The sequence below is a fragment of the Manis javanica genome, chromosome 2, assembly GCF_040802235.1.
Source record: "Manis javanica isolate MJ-LG chromosome 2, MJ_LKY, whole genome shotgun sequence".
NCBI lineage: Eukaryota > Metazoa > Chordata > Mammalia > Pholidota > Manidae > Manis > Manis javanica.
Window position 1 is genome coordinate 170,624,274 of NC_133157.1, and position 26,704 is coordinate 170,650,977.

The window sequence follows — 26,704 nt, forward strand, 5'->3', positions numbered from 1 at the left end:
TTTTCCAAGAGAATAAATAAGCAAGGTAGATGAAAGGACTGATTATATATAGAAAATGAAAAATAATCATGGTCTAAAGTTAGCAAACCAGTTCTATCACCAGGTGTTGAGTTTGGGGTTGGATGACTGTATTCGGAACTCTGTAAAAAGGGATTTTGACAGGATTGGCAGCATCTTCTCCCAGTGTTATTTAGATGCTTCTGTAATAACAACTCATAAACATGGCTTTATTGGCACAGTTCTCCAAGAAAATGAAGCTGAGTATTTACATAAAGTATTGAAAGACAAAACTGTCATTCTTAGGATGAACCCTCTTAGTAAAGCAAATGTTAGATTTTGTATATCCATGAAAATATGTGGTTATATTCTTATATATAAATATCTATGAATATATATCTAAATATATATGCATATGTATATCTAAATATTTATACATATATACATTCAGTGAATTAGACAAAAGCACTTCAAACTATAGTCAATCAGATCCAAAGTAATGTAATTGTAATTTTACCCTCAACCTTCTTCCATTTTTTAGCATTTATTATAAGTAATCAGTGTATTATTAGGACAGAAATCTCAAAAAACAGCTATCTTTCTTTTGAAAGATTTCCACTAGAATTCCCAAAGAACCTAAACACATGAAGAATGATGAAAAAGAGCCCAGCTTCAGTTCTCAATACTAATTCACTCTGGAAAAACTGGATTGTGATACCACTTAGGCTCATGATCTAAGTGGGGCCTCTTACCACCCATTAAAACCTCAATGCAGATAGTGAGATTTTACCACCTTCTGATAAACACTACCACGTGATATACTAACTTTCTCTGTGATCACCATTTTCAGACATGTTTGTGGAGGCAGAACAAGGGAGGGAACCTACAGGCCTCTTGTAAGGCCTGCATCAATTTATTCAGTCGGGTCCACAAGCAAGGAGCAAAGGATGGGATCGCACCTTTTGCAACATGGTGATTATACCTACTAGTAACTGTGGCCAATTACATGACTTAAAATTGATTCACCCATCTAGCTACTCCTTCCTGACTTGTACATACGTGTAGAGTGAAAAGAGGGGTTTGGGTAGGCAAGTTACCTTTCTACTCTTTCATAATATACTAAACTCTTAAGATTGTGTAAGTAGGGATAGTATTGCACAGATTATTAAAAGAGTTTTCTTCTATTTATTTCACACACACAATTTCAGAAGTAGATACAAATGATTTTAAAGTTTGCTTTTATTTTTCATTAGTGACAAAATCCTTCCATTCCTATTTTCTGGAAACCAACCTATCTCTGTTGTAATTATTAATCACCAAGGGTCACATGATTCTCATGTGTCACGTAGAAGATAGGATAATACCAGACTTATAAACTGGAAATTCATAAGAGTTTTATGCTCCAAATGAATAAGCTCTCTTAAGTTTGCTTATTATAGACTGAGTAGTACCATCCTAGGATATTATTTCCATTATATAATTAGCTCTTCAAAATTCTCACTATTTTACTGGGCAATATCAAGTCCTTCTTTATATATTCAATGTCATTTTCTGTGATTGAATTGAACAATAACCATTGTTCATAATTCCATTAATTACTTACTTTGACTAAAAAGCTTCATTGCACCTACTAATGGATCTCCTTTTAGGGCTTGTGAACATAGCCCTTCAAATAAAACACTCAGTGCCTGATAGCAAGATGCACTTCTAACCTTTCTCATGCTGAACGGGTCCATTAATAGTATTTTTAACCTTAGTGAGGAAAGTAGGAGATAGTGGAATTGATATACATGGAAGTTTAATCATCAAAGCTTCCATAGAGTTCTATAAATGTAGCTCTTATTCACATCCAAGTGATACTGCCTTTTCCAATATATTATTTTAAGAGGAACAGGGCAATGATGACATACTTTCCAACAGACTGCTGCCTCTTAGCAAAGATGTAAAAGAAGCAAACCATTGCCACAATACTAAGAAAGTTGAAATGTTATATTTCCTGAGAAGATAGAAAAAACTTTGTGTAATTCTAAAAGACTAAGTCCAAAAAATACCCAGTATGATATTTATACTGATAGCTTTTCTTCTTTCTTTTATTTTACCTTGCTATGATTAGTGAACTCTTATTTTATTCAGGGGATAGAAGATTTTCAGCTGATCTCTTTCTTTTTCTATGCTACCTGATTAATGCATGCTTCATTAGGCAAAATTTTATTAAGTATTTACTATGGAACAGTCTTATGAGTAAAAGGTGGAAATACAATTTGGAGAATGTGCAACCAACTGTCTTTAAGTAGCTTACATTGTGGCAGAAGGGCTTATTGTAATTTTTTTTTAAATATCTTCTTCAAACTAGATGTTCATCCTTATCAGCAGAATACTGGTTTGGAGTATAGAGGAGTAAAGAATAAATTAGTGACATACAGTTTATTAGCAAATCTTAAACAAAATGATCACCATAATCAAGCTAATTAACACACCCATCATCTTATATGGTTACCATTCATCTCTAACCCAGTGAGAATGCTTTTCTACCCTGTTAGCAAATTTCAAGTATACAGCACAGTGTTTTAACTATAGCACCATGCCATTCTTTCAATCTCCAGAAGTATTCATCTTGCATAGCAGAAACTTTATACCCTTTGACCTACATCTCCCCATTTCCCTGTCTGTCCAGTCTCTGGGAACCCCCATTCTACTCTGATTCTATTAGTTTGACTATTTAAGATTCCACATATAAGTGAGTGTACATACATCAAAATATCAAGTTGTATATCTTAAATATATATTATTTTTAGTTGTCAGTTATACCTCAGTAAATCTAAAAACTGGGAGACATTGAAAACCATTCTAATTAGATGTGAGAATTATTTTTATTTAAACTCTTCTTAGCCATATTACCACTTTTTAAGCAGTTAAGCAATTGTGGTTTTAAGCACTGAACACAGACAGTAGAGACTTTCTGTGTATTATGCTCCTTCAGTGTGATTTAGGGAGATCCGAGGCAGAGCCAATCAGGAAGACATCATGGTGTTTCCTCTCATTTCAAAGGAAAAGGTCTAACCTTGGGCTTAACTGAGGGATCATAAAACCAACTGGCATTTCTTGAGAAACAACCTATCCTTTTGCTTTGTGAGTTTATATGAGATGATTTTAAAATAATTTCTTTTCTCCAACATCCATAATGATCTGAAGCAGTATAAATTTATCACCATGTATGTAATATTTAAATGACCTTCTGTAAAACTTAAATATGATAAAAAAATTAATCTTCAAAATGTTGCAAATGGTTGCTTTTCAGTGTCTCTTAGAGCTGCAGTGTTTATTTTACAACCTTTTTTTCTGGCCTTTGCTTCATGACATCTGGTAAACTTTACTGATAATCAAGGCTGAATAACTTAAAACATCTACAATCAGTATGTAATCAAATCTGATGAAAAAGCATTTACACATGCTTATTTCATTCCTATATATATAAAAAGATATACTTTTTAAATGAACTATTTTTAATTGTTGCTATTTGACATCTTAGCTCAGGCATGAATGGGAATATTCAAAATTAATGTGGTATTAATGATGGCAGTTAAAATCCAGATCTTTGTGTCCTCTTTTGTTTGCCCTTGTCCCCAGTCTAATACTGATTTGGGAGTTAATACAGTATTTGCCAGAAAAATTGCATTCTGAGGAGTCACTTCTAAATACTTGGCATCTAAAATGTTACTCAATGAAAATTAATTGCTTTTCATAAAAAATGGACATTTTACAACACTGTGTAATCATATTAAAATAATGAGTGGCCTCACTAATGGAAATTAAATGTGATGCTGTGTGTTTCTGGCAGTGTGGCCTGGAAGCTAGGTTTGCATGTAAAAGTGTAATTTCTATCCCCACTGAGCAGATTTTGATTCTCAAATAATTAGTTCTGTCAAAGAATTAATTTTGTTGACAGGATTAAGTTGAGAATATATAACCTCCTTCACATACATTATAATTATTTGGAATGACAAGTTGATATCAAACAATAATCTTCAATTCCACCTGTCAAACTTGATCAGGTCATTTATTTCATACTGCTGAGATTCATGTTAATATCCTTGGATGTAACATGTAAGTCATCATCTATATGCCATTTATATATGGAATATTTATTGTAGTCATTGAATGTGCTTTGTGTATGTGTATAGGATATGTTACTGTTTTTACAAAACACTGCAGTTTGTCAGGGAGTATGTTCTAAGCCAGTATCCAATTTTTAATATACATTTTCTGAAGTTCTTTAAAATAGTGCAGCTATGCAAATTGTTGTGTTTCTTTCACTTTCCAAGTTAGATAATATTTTGAAAATACATAATGTTTGCCCTTCAAATGCCATTACACATCCAATTAAACTTTTTTCATAAATGTTTTAGAACACTAGAATTAATGAATCATGTCTTAATGTATACTCACACATTCAATTTATTAAACAACATGATTCTTATAAAACTGTGAAACTTTGGTGATATTTCCAATTCAATCATCAAAATCCTTCTTACTTAAGACAAATGTGTTTCAGAATGATTATTTCCTAGAGATTATATGAAGACCAGTATGTAAAAACTGAAAAATTTCTATGATAAATATGAATGTTCAGGAAGGATTATGTCCATCTCTTGATCTATATCTGTTTTTCAGTCTACATTTCTGTGTCTGTCTCTGTCTTTCTCTGTGTCTCATAAATGCAAAATCTTTGGAGATGGCTTCCAGGTGTTATTTCTCTTAAAAATACAATAGGTAGTTATTTTATATAGCAAGGATTGGTACCAGTTTTCTGTACTAAAAAAAATATTAGAATTTTACTGAATAATTCTAAAAGAAGTCTTAAGAAAATGAAAACATACTGGCCATGCCCCCAGAAGGCAAGATTAACTACTACAAAACTGTAGATTTTTTCTAAAATTTATACTTTGTATAAATATATACTTTGTATAAATATATATAATTTTTAATATATATATAATTTATATATATATAATTTATATATATATATAATTTTTTATATATATATAAATTTATTATATATATATAAAATATTTTTTATATATAATTTTTTATATATATAATTTATATATATATATAAATATATATAATTTTTTTGTATAAATATATAAAAATTATACTTTGTATAAATAATTAATTTATACTTTGTATAGTAATCCAATCAAAATACCAATTTTTTAAAACAATTTAGCAAATGACAAATGATTTTATGGTTCTTATCTAAGAGTAAATAGTTAGATTTCTACATACTATTTGAAAAATACATTAAGAAGAGCAGCACTATGGCTATTCATACACACACCTATCTGACACAAAATAATTAGCATAATCCTGATGTATAGAGAATATATGATATCCTACAGGATGTGTTATAGACCATTAGCTAAACAAATGATTGTTCAGTAAATGGTTTTGGAATAATTAGCTGTTCTTGGGGGGAAAAATCAGATGTAGTTTCACACAACATGATGAAAGTTTACAAATAGTAAACATCCCTTGACCAAGTCATTTTTATTCTAGGAACCCTTAATAAAGCTAAAAATCAAAATGCACAGAGATGTAGACTTAATAACTATTCATAATAGGGTAAAAATTAGCAACTCTAAAATTCTAATAGTAATTAAATTCTTTCAATATAATATCAAGTGTAAAAATAGAATACAAAATTTTACTCATAAAAAATGATTAAGAAATAAACTGGAAGGAAATGTGACAGATTCATTAAGTTCCCTTGGGGTTATTTTTATCCTTGTGTTTTAATTTTTAGTTCCGACATGTTTTAAATAAACATGAATTTATCATGAGTCCAAAACCATATCAAGTGCTATTTATGGGAATAAATTTATTCATAAGAATTTTAAATTTAACCCAGTACCATAAACTTACCTAAGAAAATGGGTTTGGAAATATTTCTGTATGAGAAGTCAGGAAAAACACCCCTTTTCTTTAATTACTCTTTCTATTTAATTCAGCCCCCTTAAAAGACCCACTGTTATTGTTTTTGTTTTTTGTGTTTATCACTTTGTTTTGATTTATTTAATTGGTTGATATCTCCAATGCCATGCTGAATAGGTGTTGCCATAGGGAACTTAGTCAGGTCATTCCCAATCATAGAGAAAAAAACTTTAAAAATTATGTCGTTTTGATATTTTTTATCTTTATTGAGATATAATTGACATATAACATTATGTAAGTTTAAGATACACAATGTGATGATTTGAGATATATATATATATATATAAAAGACCCACTCTTTAAAGGAACTGAAAAGGTAAAGTATATTTTGAAGAATGAATTTAAGAGAAAAATTTGAAAAGGAAGAATATTAAAGAATCTTTTGACCTATATGCATGTTCATATCAGAAAAATAAGTGTCAGCATGGCAACAGAAAAAATATTAACTAAAATAGAAATTCCAGGGAAATACCTAATTACATGTGAGATTTAAAATGTTAAGAGGTCTCATTTGCTTTATTTGCTTTCAGGGAAAGAAATGATAGTGTAGTGATCAAATAACATTGACATATTGGGCCATCCATCTATAAGAAATCAGTTCTACCTCTAAACCTATAAAAATAATAAAAACAAATAAAAAATATCCAGAAGATATTATAAAGATCCATAAGTAAAGGTTAAATAATCAAGTATAAAAATACAGCAAATATATATTAATCAAGACATAAACCCAAATGATTTAAAGGAAAAGATTAATATATCTGATTTCATAAGAAATAAAAATTCCTTGCCAATAAAAGTCACCAAAAAGTCAAGATACAAAGAGAATCCTGGAAGATATTTAAGTAAAAATGTATTTACTGAGCAAACAGCACCTAAAAATTGATAAGGAAAATACAATTAACCCAGTGTAGAAAAAGGACAAATGCTATTCGAACAGGCAGCTCAAAAAGGAGGAAAAGCAAATGAATAATAAATATATGAAATTATGTTAAATATCACTAATAGAAAATTGAAAAGGGAAATATTAATGAGCTATTCATTTCACCCATTAGAGTGATAGAAACTAAACTTTTTATATTTAATGCTGTTGTGGGAATGGGGAAATTAGCACCCTCATGTTTTGGTGGAACTTTGAATTGCTATGAATAATAATTTTGGAAGTTAAATACTGCAATAGCTAATACAAAATAAAATATGTATGTAATTTCACTTTGTAATCACTTCTGATAATTTTTCTATATAAATAAAAATACCAATATATTGAGCATAGATGTATCAAATATTTTTTAAAATATTGATTGCAAGGGCAAAAAATCAAGAAGTGTTTGTTTACATGGTAATAGTATAAGGGAATGGTTAAAAAATTATATTTATATACTTAGTCTGTTATAGGAAATATGTGAGATTTTAATAGAATGAATAGCTATATGCATTGGCCTAAAAGGATGTCCATATTATATTATTAAATAACATATGCAAATCGCAAATAGTATGTATGATGTGACAGTCGAGTGTGTGAGACAAATTATGGACTATTCAGAGGCAGACACACACACATGTACACACACCATATGAAGCTGTATTAAATGAAAGATAATCAATATGGAGAAAGAGTGAAGGTGGCATACCTTCAGTGGCATACCTTGGCTGCAAGGTCACAAGCTGGGATATTGGAGAGGACCAATTACTGCTACACTTTTTATACTCCACATGTAAATCACCAATCAAGAAAAATTTAAATAGTCAATCTATGTCATGCTCTGTATGGAGACATTAGAAGAACTGGGCTTTTCCTGTCTTATGAGGCAAATTCAGTTTCAGCAGCACCTCATTCCTATGTGAGGCAGAAGGGAAAGTCACATATTGCATGTCCATGAATAATACATCTGCCTCCAACTTTTTAGCATTCTGGGATTCCCATTTCCCATCAGTCTGCCCCAGATTCTGATTCAATACCTTTAATCTTCTAGGCTCTAAAACAATTTCATCTGGGTTCCCCAATTCCAGACACATTTCCCTCCTCCACAATGTTTTTGTGCCTATGAATTTGACACATTTATGTGTATATTTTGTGTATGTTTATATATATGCTTCAAACAAGATAGACATCTACACATTAAACAACTCACAGGATAATCAAGGGAGAGGAGAGGTGTATTAATATTGGAAGGAAAGATTAATTTTTATTTATACATCATTCACAGTCGTTTCATTTTATTACATACTGATTATAAATTGTATATTATTTGTGTCAGTTAAAAATATTTTAGGATGAAATAAGTAAAATAAAAAGAAACAGAATAATCTGGAATTTTTGGGATGATTCAATATTAAATGAACAAAATCTAAAATTGTATGTGATTGGGAAAATTTTTAAATGGTAATCTCAATATATAGAATATATGGAAGAAAAAAGGGAAGTAAAAAGTTAGAGAAATTCCTTTTTTTTAACAGACATATAAACCACCTTTATTTAAACCAAGTTTCTTTTAGAAGAGAAATTCATTAAAAATTTACTAATTTTTATTACGTGGTAGAGTTAAAGAGATACGATGTTGGCAATAGTACATTGTGCTTGGATATTCTCAATGTATGATAGCTTTTAAATTGGTTATTTTAACTCATATCTAACTATCATTATATGTTTGTTCTACTGTTTTGTTTCTTTGTATTTGTTAGCATGTGTGACACAGAATTCCATAATTACTATTCTAATGGTAGCAGTGAGGAAATTAACACTGATCAAACTGCCCAAGACATTAGAATGATACTGTTCTCTTTAACTTCTGGATTGTTGCTATGCATCAGTGTTTGTTTTCCTTTTTTCCAACTCAGTTTCAACTAGATCACCATACCGTCACTACTATTTTAAGTGTTCACTGTGTGCCCAGGCATTGTAAGAACAGCTTTCATCTCCCTTCCTGCTTTATGAGAAAAGTGATATCATTATCCCAGTTTTACTGATAGGGTAAATGAAGGTGGGGGAAGCTAAATAATATATTCAAAGACATACAGCTGTGAGGACCTGCTGCTGCCATTTGGACCAAAGCCGCCTCATTCCAGAGTCTATGCTTTCAATATTCTGTTATTGCCTCCATACCTATAGTTAAATTAATAGAATATTGGATTTTTCCAAGTTTTACCTTTGTCATTATTACAACATTTATAAGTCAAGTTATTGTATTCTAAAATACTTATCAAAATATTTTGTGCAATGTTAGGTCACTAGATTTTTTCAGAAATATATTTAGTTATGAGAAATGAAATAATGATTATTCTTATGAGATGGAAGTTAAGTATTCAGTTTTACTGAATCTCATTAGAATTAAAATGATTTTGAAATTTAAGTAGTAACATATTAGGTCACAGTAGATTTATCTCCAGTTACTTTGTATTTTATCCAAAAATGTGGCTTAAATTATTTAGCAGATAAAACAACATAAATCTGCATTCATAAGATATCCATACTGTGTGATCTTTAAATAGTTTAGTTGAGCTAGAATAAAAGTAAAATTTCACCTGGCTGAAGTATCATTTCTAGATTGAATCCTTTCAGCCTAAATCAATCTTCTCTTTAAATTGTCATGTTACCAGATAATTTTGCTCTCTTCTGAAAGTAACCAAGATAATGTCTAAGTTTTTACATCTGAAATCTGTCACAAGGCAGAGCTCAATTTAATCAAAAATCGTATATACTTATATAATCAGACAAAAGCTATATCATCTAGCTGGTATTTATCTAGAAACCACTGTATTTTGACAAAAGTGTCTAGAGCATGCTACAGAACTGGGGAGCAGAGGGGGAAAGGGTTGTTGTTTTTCATATTGACCTGGTAAATTAATGGTGGTGGAGTTTGGTTTGCCCTCCACTGTTTGTGCTCTGTACTTTCCCTGCCCAATCTCATATCTGAAAAAAAAAAAAAACATTCTAGAATTAGGATATCCTAAAGCCCATTTCTCTATCATATCTTGAAATATAATCATTTGAGTGTAAGATTCTCTTTTGGTTCATCTTTATTGACTGCGGTTATACAGAATTGAATTAATAACTCTTGGTTTGTGGAACACAGAAATCATTGGTCTGTGCATAACCCTTTTTATTATAATTAATTATTTAATTATCAGATACCAAAATATAATTATGTATACTTCAAGTGTGCAATATTATAGTGAAGCAATAGGCAGAAATTGTGGCTGGTTGGGATAAACTAATAGGCTTCCAGTGTGAAATTCAGGCTGTGACATCTGGTTACTATCTTACAATTAGGAGGAAATAAAAAGGTCTACCTAAGTACAAAGTATATTAGTTTGACATCAAGGATGGATTGTCAAGTCTCATTAAACACATAGGGTTTTGTTTGCCCATTTGCTGCCCTGCAATGCAGGAGAGGAGCCTGAATGACTTTACAGCTAAGAGAGTTTCATTTTTTCCCTCCAATGGCAGGGTACATGTTTGACACAAAAAAGGTCTTACCCTGTATTCAACAGAGGTGAGCTCTAGCCAATGACTTTGGACACTGTTCTAGACAATTACAAGCAGTTTGCTTCAGCTGATATTTTACACGGTAATTATTAGGTCCTGATAACAGTGTATTTCACAATTAGCTAAAGGCAGTTTAGGTTTTTGCTCTGGCAGGCCTGTGTACCATGCTAATCCTTTCTGAAGGAGGAAAATTAAGGACATATCTCACCAGTTGATACCTGGCTGTAGATTAATGACTGACATTTCTGAGACCGTGTTGAAGAATTTAAATAAACACTTGTTAACTTGATGCATTCGTCAGCATGCTCTTGTCACTATCACTGTAAAGGGAAATTATTCCAAAAAAAATTAAAATAAGTCATATTAGACACATGGAAAGGTCTTATAGTACTTCAGAAACAGTATTTTTTTAAGATTGTTATCCTTCAGAATGGAATTCTAATACCATGGGATGTTCAAGTTCACACACCTTGAGAAGAAAATAAGATCCTTTCATTCATAAGCAAGGTAAACACTTTCCCAAGTGCTTGAGACCTTCACTAAAATAACAAGGATTGAATTCATCCAATTAAACTTATACTAAACTGCATCATAAGTAGAAGGAATAGAGTATAATATAAGTGCTGACTTAGCTGTTAGCTGGTCTGTGACTCAGCCATGTAACTATGTGAACAATATCACTGCACAAGTGAGCCTTTGTAGCTTTCTGTGAATACAGCAACAATGCTACAAAGCCCTTGTTTCACAATGTTATTGTGAGAATCAACAAGATAATAACGGTTAAGCACTCTGAGTTTCAAATGGCTATATAAATACAGAACATAATTTATTGAAAGGAACTGGTATGCTGATCATTAACATTTGTTAAACAAATACTATATGCTAAGTACTGTACAGATTATCTAATATTTTTTTAAAGTTGAATTTTTTCGGTTTGCCTTGTGATCGGGTTTTATCCCTTAAAAAATTATAACTCATTCTACTAGGAGTAAATCAAGAACTTAAAGTTAAGCATTTCACATTAGATCATGGTTATTAGCTACTCTTGGTTAATAGGCTACTCCTATTATACCAGGCTGATATTGCATTATAAAAATTCTAATAATAAAGGAGTTCAAACAAATTGTTTTAACTCAGGTAGGCATAGTTTACAGAATTTAAAGATTAATTGTAACTAGATTTTTAAGAAGGATAGATATCTATGAACATGATATGACTGTATTTCTTAAATAATAACTAAATTTGGGATCCCCAAAATATTTTTCTACTTATACATTTACTTGCCTAAATACTCAGAGAAAAAAATATACATATCATGTTGATCATATATATATATATATATATATATATATATATATATATATGTACCATAAAAGGTGGAAGAAATTCCTTGAATAAAGAGAAATTCATCAGAAAATACAGTGCCTAGTGTGCTACAGTGTAAAGAGGTAGGGGGTGATCTGCCTGGATGGACACATCTTTTAATGCACAGATCACCAAGGTTGATGTAAGGGCTTCAGTGCTGTGGTTCAAAGGAGAGGATTTTCTCAGACAGAGGAGTAGCCTTAGATTAAATTATTTTGAGTTGCTCTGTTTTCTTGTCAAATCTTCCAGTCCCAAAATTTTGAAATGCACTGTACTATTGCATGAGACATAATAGCATGATGGAATGCACGAGATTGACCCTGGTCTAAATCCAGACTCCACTACTTCATAGTTGCGTCACCGAGGACAAGTTAGCCTCTATGTGCATCATTTTCTTGGTCTGTAAGTGTGAGTAATACTACCTTGCTTGCCATGTTTTTGAATTCAGTGATAACTTATGAACTAATTTTTGAACAGCATCCGACAAATGTTGAATCCCTTCAAGGGGCAGCTGTTAACACAACAGAGACTGACAGGATAAAGTCCAGTTAAAATCCGGATAGTTCCCTTGTTTGTTTATTTGTTTAGTTTTGTTTTTCCCCTTTTATTTTCCTCTCCTTAATTTTCAAATGTCTAAAAGGTTTTCTTCTGTTTTTTTTTTTTTTGTCTTATTGCTTGTGTTAGCTTTAAACCCATCTCTCACTGCCATTTCTCTGCTTCAATGTCGTAACTTCTGACCCACCCCCCCAATTCAGACCATGTCTCTTCCCTCTGTGGACACACTATATACAAGTACAAAGAAAACCACTTAAGTCCCAGCATTGTTGAAGTATTGTTGTTTTTAAGTGATTAAATGTATGTAGTGACTATGGGTAATAAGGATTAGTTTTCCATTGCCTTTTGGTCTAAACCTTAATGGCTTAGTGAAGTGATTACCAGTCTGAAGAGTTATTTAACAGTTGGTGAGGGTCAATGGGAGATGTGACCGCTCATTCTCACTGAGGGTTGTGCTCCACAATGTACAAACTCATGATCTTGGGCCATTACTTGAACATGCTTCTTTGAGATTTGATATCAGGAAATGTAGTATTTTGTTACATTTAAACAAGGTTCAATGGTTTAGCTTTTAAAAATTATGCATATATTCTGTTATTAACTTTCTCACCAATAATCACTATACTGAAGTCATTGTCTCATAAAATATAAAATAGAGAATAACTTGATATTTGAAAAGCTATCTAATATAAGCTCTTTCTTTAAAGATGAACGCCAATGTGTGACACCGAGCTACAGCTTCTGATTCCCTTGAGCTTTACAAAGCAAGAAAGTACAATGCTTCTTCTAAAAATAACAGCATGGTTAGGAATTTGCTATCATTGAAGAGTAATACAAACCATCAGTATATTAAGATCTTTTGAATGTTACATTTTGTGTGATCTTCAGCATTTTTTAAATTGAACAGTCTGCATCACTTTTGTTTCAATCTAAGAATATGTATTATGTGTCCTCCGCCCAGATTCTAAGCAGGCTTTGTGCTGCTGTGTGTACTGTGCCTACAGATGTGGCCTGCCCTAGAAAGGGACAGGGTTTTGCAGCTGCTAGGATTCATATAGGTGAGGAAGTCTTCTGGAGAGCCCTTGGAGTTCTAGCAGGGGGTCCTCTCCAAGTGGCTGTTATATGAAAGGTGTTTTATGGAAACTTGGAGATGATCAGATAACATTACAAATAATGTCTGCTGAATACTCAGTAAAGAAAGAAAGCCTTTAAAAGTCATTTTGGCTTCTGGACTCTCAAGCTTATAAAACCTACTTATGTAGTTATAATACCTATATTTATCTGCAAATCTTTGCAGAGTGGAGGTCATTACTGTTTGTGTTTATGACTCTAAGCGATATTCAATTTTATTCTATGGAGTGAACTACATGGCTATCAACTAAACAGTAGCTACATAGTGATAGCTGTTATTTCCAACTATACTTTAGTAAAATACAAGCTTTTTCTTTATACAATGGAGGGAACCACTCCCCATTCAATTTTTTAAGTAGTTCTACTTTTCTGCATCTGTCTATTGTGTATCATGGGCGCTAAAATGTTTTTATAGAGACAACAAATGTTTCTATATACTGTTTTAAAATAATGAGATCCATTCCAAATGTGGAAGTACATGCCCTTTAATTCAGTACTGAACATGTATTCTTTTCAACATGGTTCACAAAAACTGTGAGGATGCTTAAAAATATACCATTAATAACAGTAGTCAAAAGTATTTCTTACATACCCAATTCTCAAAATTGTGCTTCTTCTCTTGCCAGAAATACAATAACTCCTGCCAGACTGTCTTTACAACCTACTTAGTTTGCATATATGTTTACTTTCATAGGGCTCTTTAATTTTGTTTGGATGGTTAGTCATGTCAAAAAGAACAGCAGCTGTTATCTTTGAATGTATAGTACAAATACATATATCTGGTATATTTGTAGAGATGGGATAAAATCTTCAGTTGATACAACAGGTAAAGAACATACTTCTTGCTCATGAGATATGACAGGCTTTTACAAATCAAACCTAGCAGAAACACTTTCCCCTCCGACAGAATCTCTGACTGCCTCTGTCAGGAATTTTGACTCCCAATAATAGCTTTACCAGTGAATATTGTCTCATAAAATTATCGCAAAATCATAAAAATAAATAAATAATCTAATTGCTACTTGCCTGGCTGGGACTAGTAAGTAATGTTAATGTAGATGTATATATTTAATTCAAGTTAATAATATCAGTAAGAACTAACAGGAATAACAGACCCGTTCATTGATTTTTAGTTCCAATTACAAATGTAAGTGACCTCAGAACTATGCATTTTAATGCATTTGATGCATTAAAAAACTGAGGTAAATTATGTAAGAGCTAAAATGTATTTTATATACATATGTATATATATACACACACATATACACACACATAATGTATAATGTACATCATCCTTTATTTAACTTAGTAAGAAAATAAGAGAAGCATAAAATATAGGCCATAGTAGTTCACTTTGTTCCTACACATTTTTCCCTAAAATTATCTATAAAAGCAAATGTACTAGTTTATCCCTACTTTCAAATTTTCATATTGAAAATTCTGAATCTCACTGACCAAAGATTTAAGTGTTTAAATGAAACTGTATCCTGGAGAGGTTATCTTGCTGCTTGTATTTTGGAGCTGCATGATCTATCTCAGCCCTATAGTTTGAAATATTTTAAGCAATATGTCCTGAAAAAAATTTATAGTGAAGTTTACCTTGAAGCCCTTCAGTGACAATTCCATTGAACCAAAATTTATGTCAAACTGAGATGCAGAGTCTTTTTAATGTGAAGAAAGGATAGAAGAGCTTAACTGCAAGATGAAGACTGAAGCAGGAGAATCAATACCATTCTCCTCTTGTCAGGTGTCAGCTTCCCTGAGTATCAAGTCTCCAGGAGGATAACCTACTGGAGACTATGTCCCTGTGAACAGTGGGTCTCTGGAATCCATCCCACAAGCTGTGGGTCTCTGGAATCTGACCTTCCTGGACATTACCCCACAGACTCTCATTATTTGTAACAAGAACTGTAGCATCATTTGTAGCAATATCTAAAATGTGTCAGAACAATTTCTAACTTAAATACTCAAAAAGAGCCCAGGCCAACACTCTTACCTGAGTATCAAAAACATACACTCCAGATGAAGCCTGGATCCACATAATTATTCTGGACCATCTGTAGGCTATTGTAGGCTTTGCTTTGCAAGGGCTCAAAAAGAAGATACATGCAATATGCAAGCCATGTCTGAAAGTTATATATACAGACCAGACCTCGTAACTTCTAAAACACCAGGTCCTTACTATGTACATGCCAGCGATACTCAAGGGCTAGGTCATAGTACTAAAGGCAAGATAACCTGTATAATCACAATTGCTCATGGGTACAAGATAAAAACCATCCAAGGTTGTCACTTGTTAATTAAAATATCTCTAGAATGCTGATTCATAAAAACCTAGTTCCCCTTTGAGAAAATGTGCTAACTTCAAAATTACAATAATCTCAGATAATGATATTATTAGAAGATGTGTCATATTTCAGAGGGCCCATCAAATGCAGTTTGGGACTTGATGAACAGTACTAGAAATCACAGTCCAAATCCAGTGTCAGAAAAGTTATCAAATTACCAGAAAATGCCTGAGAATGTGGGAGATGCTAATGACTCTGGATCAAATCAGTACCAAAGAATACATAAATATGATTTTCTCTGAAGAAAAATAATCTAGACTGTGGGTTTCTAGCCTACCTATGTATTCTGAATAACAAACATTTGTAAAAAACATTTTTGAATCAATTCCTTTGTGCCAAATAATATATTTAGTGCTTTGCTGCATCTCATTTAATCTTCTAAACAGCTACATCAGTTGCTACTATTATTCCTAAATTACAGACAGAAAACTGAGCATTAAAGAGGTTAAATAACTGCTCAGTGTTACTCATCCAGAAAGAGACAGAGCTGACACTGGAATCCTTGTTTGTATAACTATAATGACAGCATTCTTGAAAAAGAATATAGGTATCCTCCCCAAGTCTGACAAATTATACTTGTTATGCTAATGTTCAAACCTAGTGGAAAGTCTATGTGGAGACTACAAATATGTAGTGAGTTAAGACATTTAAGTGGCATAGTTATCTCTTACCTACAGTCAACACTCTATTATTTCTGGAGTAAGATTTTAAGAAAACTTTTCTTAGCTTATAAATAGGTTATCATTGAAAATAATCCTATACCTTTTATTCAGACAAGGCCATCCATAATTTTTATATTTCCTGGGATTTTCTGATCTGTGGAGATTCTGCTCTAGATATCTAAGGGGAGGGTGGACTTGGAAAGTCTTGGATATCATCATAGACTATTGCATCAATAGGGATAGAATTTAGTCCACTAAAGAGAAATTATGTTCTGAATCAGTTATTTGTAATACATGGGTTGTTAGATGCTATCACACCACACCTGCATTTATAGCAGTTGAGTTGAAGGAATTTATAAACAGAAACTGTACCTGATCTAGCCATACAGTAGGCATTTTCACTATATCATTTTTATTGCTACTTATACAACACCAAACATTCAAGTTTGTGGAGGGAAATTCACCACTGTACCTGCTGTCGGGCATTTATTTATATTTCAGGAGAGTACAGAAGTTTCAGGGGATTGGCTGTGGGATTTAAGACCTTTCACTCTAGGCCTTGTCTCCCAAAGCTGCATCAGTAATCACTGCGAGTTGTTCATGTCTGCAGGCACTCTGGTAGCCCCATGAAATCACTTAGTGGTCGGAATTTAACTCTGGAGGGAACTGTTATGATTGACAGTTTGAACAAAGAAGATGAGAATGGAGTGAACCTGTTAACTAGGAGTGAGTAAATTTCTCCTGTGGGCGTGACAATGTTTACCTCCTGCAGTTTTGCTTTAAGTGACGTGAGAGTTTTAAATTGGAGAAAGGTGTTTTATTCAATGTTTTATTGCAGTGCATACACAAGAACAATCCTCTTCCTATTTTCCCATTGCTGGCCTCTTGTAATGCCTCAGTTAGAAAGGAATATTTTGATGCTTTTGCATCAAATCTCCATGTTTACCTTATGAAACTTCATTATGGTAAACTATGTTATACCATTTATTATTGTTGACTCACAAAGAAAAGTGAATACTAAGTTATGTGCTTTCTACTCTGTTTTATATTATTTCAGGGAAACTCTAGTTGGAGTTGGTAACTTGGTGGCTCTTACAAGTGCTGAGAAAAAAGTTATCAGGACAATCACTGGGTATTCTCCAGATACTGTGCTACCTGGCATTCTTATGTAATTCTGAATATAAATCATTGGCTAAATTTTAGCAGATTATGGCAGATTATGACTATTCCCTTCAGCATAACATGAAAGTTTATAGTGGTGATAAGGCCTCTCAATATAGAGCCCTTGGACACTATAGTGATTAGTGTCTTCCTTAGTAACTTGGAATTGTTTTGTGGAAATACTCCAGATCCCTGAGGAAATAAAGGAAAAGGGTGGAATCCTCTCATTCCTGTAAGTGAATATTTAAAAAGCAATTAAAGTAATAGCAAGCATATAATAAGTGCTCTGTGTTTGTTAAATATAAAGTGTTGCTGAACTGTTTATTTTTAGTGACTTATAGACCATCTATTCTAATTCAATATCTCCTCAGTGGAATCCCTTTTAGCCATGTTTATAACAAGCATTAAGAAGAGAAGGTTTATATGACAAAGAATGAAATGACACTAATAACTTTATTCTGACACACACTTTATCCTGACTTTGTGGTCCCAAGCCCACTAAGGGAACTTTTCAAATAGGTCTTGTTTTTTACATGGCTGTGTTGCCTGGTCACAAATTAAGATAATGGTGCTTCATGGTCCATGGTGTTCTGCCACATAGTGACTGCAACAGAGTCATGCCTGTCTTTAGTGCCCAATCCCTGATAGTATAAATATAACAGCAATCACAGCATCTCCAATGACCCAAAGAAACTTGTTTCTTAATTGTTCCATTTCCCAAGACCCTTATATCACAAGTGGGGACTAACCCCAATTGGCCTGTTCCCTGTAGTCAAACACAAAGAGTCTAATTATTGTTGATTTGACTTCTCAATGTAACTTAAAACAATCTTCTGCCTAGGTCATGTTGACCAGTGGAAAGTTATCTTGGAAGCATAATTATAGTCAGCATCTTAGCAAAGTTATGTGACTAAAGATTTTATTTTGCAGAGAAGAAAGCTTTTAAGAATAGCATGCAGTAAATGTCCTAGACTTATATCAATTTGTTCATATTCTAGAGAATATAATATACCTCAGGATAAGCCCATTAAATGAATACTTTTGAGTTATATCATCATACAGTTTTCTCTCTCTGCATCTTTTTGTTTTTAAAGTTGATAATTTCCCTTATTTGTAAAAATTTCACTGGGGTCTTTCACATTGAATATAGTAATCAGACAATGCTTCCAAGATCTCTGATGGAACAGACATAACACAAGATCTCTAGTCTCTGCTTACAAGGTCTCTGACAGCTCAGAGGCAGCTTGTTCCATTTCCTGAAAACTCAGACACAAGAAGGTTCTTATCCTTGGGTGATATGAACATCTGTGGACTAATTTATGTCTCCTCAAAATTCGTATGTTGAAACCCTAACCCCCAATGTGATGTTACTGAAATGGGGCCTTTGAAAAGTTTTAGGATTAGATGAGGTCGTGAGGATAGGACTCCCATAATGGTATCAGTGTCCTTATTAGAAAAGAAGAGCCAGAGCTTGCTCACTCTCTGCCATGTGAGGACAAGGGAGAGGGTGGCTGTCTGCAAGCATGAAGGGAGTTCTTACCGGGATCTGAATCAGTTGGCACTTGATCACGTGCTTCCAGCCTTCAGAACTGTGAGAAATAACTGTCTGTTGTTTAAGCCACTAAAACTATGGTATTTTGCTCTAGTAGCCAGAGTAACTGATTTACTGCTCCCCGCTTCCCTCTTGTTGCTTGGCCTTTCCCTGCCAGATTTCTTCTGGATTGTTCATGATTCCCACAAGGATGTGTCTGACCCCTCATGTACCCAGGTGGTGGTCCCTTGTGGGCCATGACCTTCTGCCAAATAATGTTGGATCTGTAGCACCTCATTAACTGTTTCCCAAGAGGTGGTTTAGCACTTACCATTATGCCTTATTTACAAAATTTCAATTATTTACTAACATATTTTCCAAAAGAATTTTAATTCCATTTAACATAAAATTAACATCCCAAAATCTTAACCAAGTTTGACATGTTGACTTACCATCCACTGATTTCCAATTTAATAGTCATATTAACCAACACAAACTTATTAATGTTTTGTAAATATAGTGGTTACAGTATCTATACCTATATACTTACTTATTTTTGCTTTCTAGTCAATTACTTAATATCAATCTCCAGACAAAAAAATACTTACTTCTTAGTAGCTAATGGTTCTATTCAGATCTAATCACTGCTATTAAGATTTTTTTAGCTAGCATTGTTTGCTAAATTACTGCCATTCTTATTTTATATAGCAATTTTATTTTTCTATTGCTTACAATAATTTTATTAAAATTTTATGCTCTACCTTGATATGTTCAGTGAAATATATAATTTGCCTAATTTTTGAAATCTTTCACATCCTAGTAAGTGGCATTTTAAATGATTTTTCTTCCTAAACTATCTTGTATTATACAATTTTCTGTGAAATTTTTCATATCACTCTTCTTATCGTTGAGTATTTACTAAAAGCAAAATATTTTATATCTTTAACTCTTTGAACACCCAAACTTATAGTTAAAAAGGAAAATGGAAACTGGCTCTTTTATGGTGCTCTTACATGGTGCTATTGCCACAATATTATACTCATATCTGAGACACATAGTTTTAAAAAGCATAGAGAATAATTTTATGTGAATATAATTAATATGTTTTAACCTGTTTCATGAGCATGAAATTTTGCTTTTGCTCTGAATGTTATTCATAGCTGTAGTAAATGAATTGCACTATGAAGTAGGACTGATGAAAGATCAAAATTTTAATATGGAGTGCTTTAATTTCTTTATAATCATTAAATTTTTAAATAAACATTAAACACATACTATTATAACACCAACATATTAAAACATACTATGTAGATTTATTAAAGTGTGCATTTAACAAAGGAAATCGAATAACTTTTATTACATTTTTAAATAATAATGACTTTGGTGATATGCCTGGGAAGCTCAAAGCACTAATACATTTTTCTCTGCGAACAAGAGAATTATGATGTTTCTATTATTAAAGCCAGCCTAGCTAAGCTCTTAAATAAACTTCATTTACTTCATTTCAGAGATCAGAGTATTCTTCTCTTATTTAGCTTATGGTCCGCCCATTCCTCCTATTCAGCCTAATGAATCAGAAAATCCTTTGAACATAATACTTAGGGGAGATTTGGCGGTCATCAAAACTACTTGAGTATGCTCCAGCAGCCTGTGCTAGTGGGAATGGGAAGAGGTTCGACCTTTCTGGAAAATACCTAAGGATTGATAACTAAACTAGATTTTTTTCCCCATCCTATTTGACCCAGAAATTTAAGCACTTGGGTGAATTTATCCTTATTAAATTTGCCAAAGTGTTTATCTGAGGTATTTTTGTGATCTGAAAAAATTAGAAATATGCTAATATTCAACAAGAGAATGAAGAAAACAATGGTATAGCTTCATTACTATGCAACTACTTAAGTTATATACAGTAAGATTACAATATACTGAATGGGTGTTGAAATAATAAGTAGTGTTACTTGGTATGTAGATTATGATGGCATTTTTTTTTAACTTATAACTTCTTTTTCTAACTACTCTAACAAATGACAAAGGAAATACACCAAAATTTTAACAATAAATATCTTCAGGCTGAGATTACACTTTTTTCCTTTTTTCCTTCATATGCATATACTACCATATATATATATTATATATATATATAATATATATATATGTGTGTGTATATATACACACACACACACACACACACACACACATACACACACCCTAAAACCTCTACTTTTAAAAAACTACATTTGGCTTATTTCAGGGAGCAGTTTGAAGCTTAAGAATTGAATTGCAACATAATTGTGATACTTCTATTTAGGAATAATAGAGATTCATCAAATATACCTGTTGATATCTCCAAGGCAAATAGACATCAAAAGATTTTTCAGAAAATAGTGTTCATGATGCTTAAGATCTATCAAAGAATTGTCACTGCCCTGGTAGACATGTTTCTAAGTTGTGGATGATTTTCTGAAGAATAAATTCAAATTTCTTTGGTCATTCTTTTCTTTTATTTTGTCCAAGAAGAGATTCTTAAAATCATTCATTTATTTCAGTTGTTTTTCCCATTTTCTAATTATAAATCTAAGCAATTTTATACCAACTTGTTTAATTAAAGAAAGTATTCAAGTATATATAGATGAGTTAGAAGTATTTGGAAAATAACTGTCCTCTTGTGCATGCTAAGAAATTAACTGTATGCCCATTGGATTCTTAAAATATTCTTTAATGAATAATTCAGCTATCTTCCACTTCAAGACTTGTTCTCTAGTCTTAACTGGATATGATCTCTTTTTCTTTTCAGAATTTGCAACTTTAGTTTGTATATCTTGCCACATTTGCTAGGGTTGACCTTACCTTATAGGACTTACTTGAGTGCTGGCTCTAGACTTCAGCAGATAACTCTTAGGGTCTAATCTGTCTTTTCTCATTCATTTTTGTATCACTTTTATCTTTTCCCAGGTTCTTGAATACAGTATGCGTTAATATTGTAGGCTGACTTTCTTTAATATCTGGATATTTCTTGTTGTTATACTTGATTTTGTTCATATTTACTCAGTATGAGTGTCTGAATGAATCTAAAATTTATATTGGAAATTTAGGACCAGGAAATCAAGAGAAAGGTAGACTTTACTGCCCTGTTAATTTCATTTACTCCAAAAATGTTTTCTCTAAAATGCATGTTAATGTTGCCTTTAATTCATAATCACTGTATTCCTTTCAGATTCAAGGGTAGACATCTCCTTCACACACAAATAGAAAGGCTATGTTTATTCTGAACATATTCTTTATAATTTTATAGAGCATTCACCCTCTCAGTCTGCTATTTTCAGAATGAAACCCTACTTTTAAATTAGTCCTCATATGGCAGCTATTTGAAATTTTTATTTGTTCTTCCTGTGAAATATACCTAGTATTTCCTTTGTAGGTTTCTCTCATTATTTTCTGGGACCAAAAACATACCTCCAAAATACACATACAGCCAAATTATTTCTGATATACTCTTACCTGTATTTTTTTGGTATCATTAATATACAATTACATGAGCAATTGTTACTAGATTCCCCCCATTATCAAGTCCCCACCACAAACCCCACTGCAGTCACTGTCCATCAGCGTAGTAAGATGCTATAGAATCACTACTTGTCTTCTCTGTGCTATAGTGCCTTCCCCGTGCCCCCCCACTACATTATGTATGCTAATCATAATGCCCTTTATTCCCTTTCTCCCTCCCTTCCCACCAACCACCACCATCCCTGTATTTTTAAAAGACCAGAGCCCTGTTAGCCTTTTGGTTGAAGAAACCCATTAAAATATTGTTTTAATTTTAATTAACTAAAATGTAAAATTTAGTACCTCAATCACACTAGCAACATTTTAAGTCCTTATGAGTCACAGAGGTTATTGACTAACATTTTTGGATAGACCAGATATAAATGGTTTCCATCATTACAGACAGTTCTGTGGGGCAGCAGTTGTTTACAGCTTATTTTCTATGAAGCAGCAGTTTTGACAGACACTTAACACTAGCTCTTTTTAAACTTCTAACTAAAAAACAAAACATTTTTAGGCTTTAGTAGCATTTTCATTGAAGAATTCATTTTTCCTTTGTCATTTGTTTTGTACTTATATGCCTCCTTAATTGTTCTCCATTTTTTGTTCTTAGAAAGTAGACATTTTCCGATGCCTGAAATCTCCTGATTTTCCTCTTTATCACTGCTTTTCTATAATTTGATTATGATGTATGGATGTGGGTATTTTCTTTATTCTACTTGGGGTTCAATGAGATTCTTGGATCTGGGAGATCATATAATTTTCATCAAATTTGGAAGATTTTTGGCTGTTATTTTTTTTTGGATATTTTTGCCCCCTGGAACACTGTATATGGATGTTAAACAGCTTGATATGTCATATAACTCCATGAGGCTTTGTTTATTTTTTCAGTGTTTTATCTCTATGATACATCTTGGATATTTAGTATTTCTACAGCTTCAAATTCACAAATCTGTTCTTCTGTAGAGTCTTATCTATAGTATCTATCCATGAGGAATATTGTTTTATCTTAAGTGTTGTAGTTTTCATTTTAGATGTTCCATTTGATTCTCTTTTATATCTTTAATTTTTCTCCTAGTTAGGGATAATATTTTCTGATTCTTGGGATTGCTAGGACTTTCTGATTGGAGGCTAAAGATTTTGTATGTTATGTTGTTGAGTGTCTGAGTTCTCTTTTTTTTGAAGAATTATTGTGCTTTGTTCTGATAGACATTTAGGTTGCTTTTGGTTTAGTTTGATCATCTTGGGACTTTATGTTTTGTTAGGGTGTCCCCAGAGTGCCTGTTACTGTAGGGATCATTTACCCCCGTTACTAAGGCCTGGCTCTTCTCATGTCTACACTCAGTGTTCCAGGGAGCCAGCTTGGACACTCCCCTGTTACTGGGAGAAACTTGAATGATTCTCAGGCTTTTGTGGGTCTGGGAACTGTTCAGCTCACAGCTTTCCAATAACTTTTTAACCATCCTTATGGAAGTTCATCTTTGCATGGATATCCTAGGAATCAACAGAGATTCAAGGAACCCCTAAGACAATTTTTGGAGTTGCTTTTCTGGAAAGCTATCTTCTCCCAAGAAATGTGCCTTATAAATTGCTACCTCTTTGGACACCCTGAACGGAGTTCCAGTGCCTCAACTCAGTTGTTTCATCTATATTAGCCTGGTTTTTCCAGTTGTTTGCATCAGGAGGGTTCATTTAACCACTGTTATTCCATCATGGCTGCAGTGGAATCCTTCTTCAACCAACTGAAGATTCTCATAATAGAGAACCACAAGCTAAACATTACACTATGACTTAAGGCTTGATTTTGCAGAGAATGTTGAAATATAGCACTATAACAAAGGTCTTTCATTATTACAAATGCAGAAACTGGCAAGTCAGTCTTTGTGAGAGAGAGATACACATTGATATTAAGGTGATTAAGAGTCAAGAAGTACAATTACACAATTGGCAGTTTTGAGCTACAGTTATGAGAATCATCTACATAGAGTGAAAGAACACAGTCAGAGAGAACATGTTGACAAGTAAAGTGAGAATTCAGAGGACAGCTGTGCCCTCATATTAAATTTGACTCAGGGTCACTGTCTGAGATACACCACTGGTCTCTATTAGCCATGGGTCTGACCCAATCTAAAAATTCTTGTTTTGCATTTTAACCCACTTATTCCTATCCAGGAAATAAAACATCAACCATAAGAATTGTTTATTCTTGAAAATAACTCTATGATATTTCTAAAGATACTTATCTTATAGAAGTAAAAATAAAACAATATTATTTGTATGGATTGCATTACTAATGTTGACCTGGCCTGGAGTGGTAAAAAGGATAACCATCATTCCATACAGAGCCAAAAAATGGATATTTAGTTTATTTTCCCCCTCAGTGTGATCAAAATACACTGGATCATATGAAGAAGCTGATTGTTAATTTAAATATATATATATTATACCCCTTGATTTTCTTGTTTCAGTTGATTCCTAGAGCATTTGTCTTGATGTATGCAATATCTCAAAATGCAAAATAAAAAAAAGTTGTCTGCTTTCTTTTCTTTCAACCCTAACCTTGAATAATTCATAAAGAAACCACTTAAATGTAGCTAAATTGAAACAAAACCATCAGTAATATAACCCTTGTTTTTAATGATGCCATACTCTTATTTTTATGGGAATAAGTAAGTGTTTATGAAGTCAACCTTCACTATAAGGAAATGTATATAATGTTGAGTATCCAACATTTAGTAAAATTTTAATAATCCAAGATGTAATAATTAACAGCCTAATTTGAAACATTTTTATGTTATTTGGTTGCTCTTGACTTCAGAAGTAGCTGGTTTAAATGCATAGTGAGTCAATTTTCAGGAGTATTCAATCTACATGCCGTTTAGACATCACTTTAATGCTCAATTTAGAAATGGCACTTAAAGTTATTTTTAAAAAATAAGATGAATTTATTTTTATTGCTATAAGATTTTAACAGAGATTTTTCATATAAAAATATAGAGAGATTTGTCACAGATAAAATGTATCAATTAGCTTATGTTCAACAATGATCATCAGTGTCAGAGATTGATTCTTTTTGAAATTTTAGTTTAATCATACTGGTTTCTTTACATTCTTTGGCAAGTTAGAAGATGATACATGGCAAAAAAAAAAGATGCTTAATAAAAATTGGTGAAAGAGTGAATGAATGAACAAATGAATTTTTAAAGCCTTAAAAAAAACAAATCTGTAAGTGCTGAAGCACTTAGAAATAAATAAAAGTTTCATTGAGTTTAATTGAGCACAATTAAACACTCTGCCAAGCTTAGAAAATAGTTTTTATAAATACTAGCAGTCCTTAGGCAACACAGGAGCCCTTAGTTAAGTGAATGACAAACGAGGTTGAGAACAGAAATTTCAAAACAGATATTCAGAGTACTGGTTTCTGGATCTTGATGAAAACACATGCTGCTTTTTTTTTTTTGAAACTGACATTTAATAGTTCAGTTAAAGAGAATGTACAGAATTAATTCTGGTTTAAGCCCTTATTTTCAAAATCATGTTTTTCTTATGTTAGTTTTCTAATTAAAGTTTTTAACACCTTTTTTCTCTTCCACAGCATTTAATGGAATGAATTGTTGGTTTCTGGTAGAGAAGCATTGATAATGAAATAGCCAATATCTACCTATTATAAAAAATGTAGAGGTAAAAATGCATGTTCTCAACAATAAATGGAAGTTACATTATTATATTCCATCATCAGACCTTAACCATATTGGATTTTCTTTTTCATTAATAGAATAAGGTGTCTTATTTCTCAGGAGTTCCTCTGAATAAATCATAGATTCAAAAATAAAAACAATCACAGACGGTTTAGTCAGTATGTGGGGCTACATTTTGGATAAATAAATCAGGCATTTATTTATAACCATATAATAAGTGGTTTTAAGTATTTTCC

General features: G+C 32.4%; 1 protein-coding gene across 18 annotated transcripts in view; it reads left to right on the forward strand.

The window, feature by feature from the left end:
• The window catches only part of RALYL (RALY RNA binding protein like), a 772,862-nt gene that overhangs the window by 283,702 nt on the left and 462,456 nt on the right, over window positions 1-26,704 (forward strand). The window lies entirely within an intron of this gene.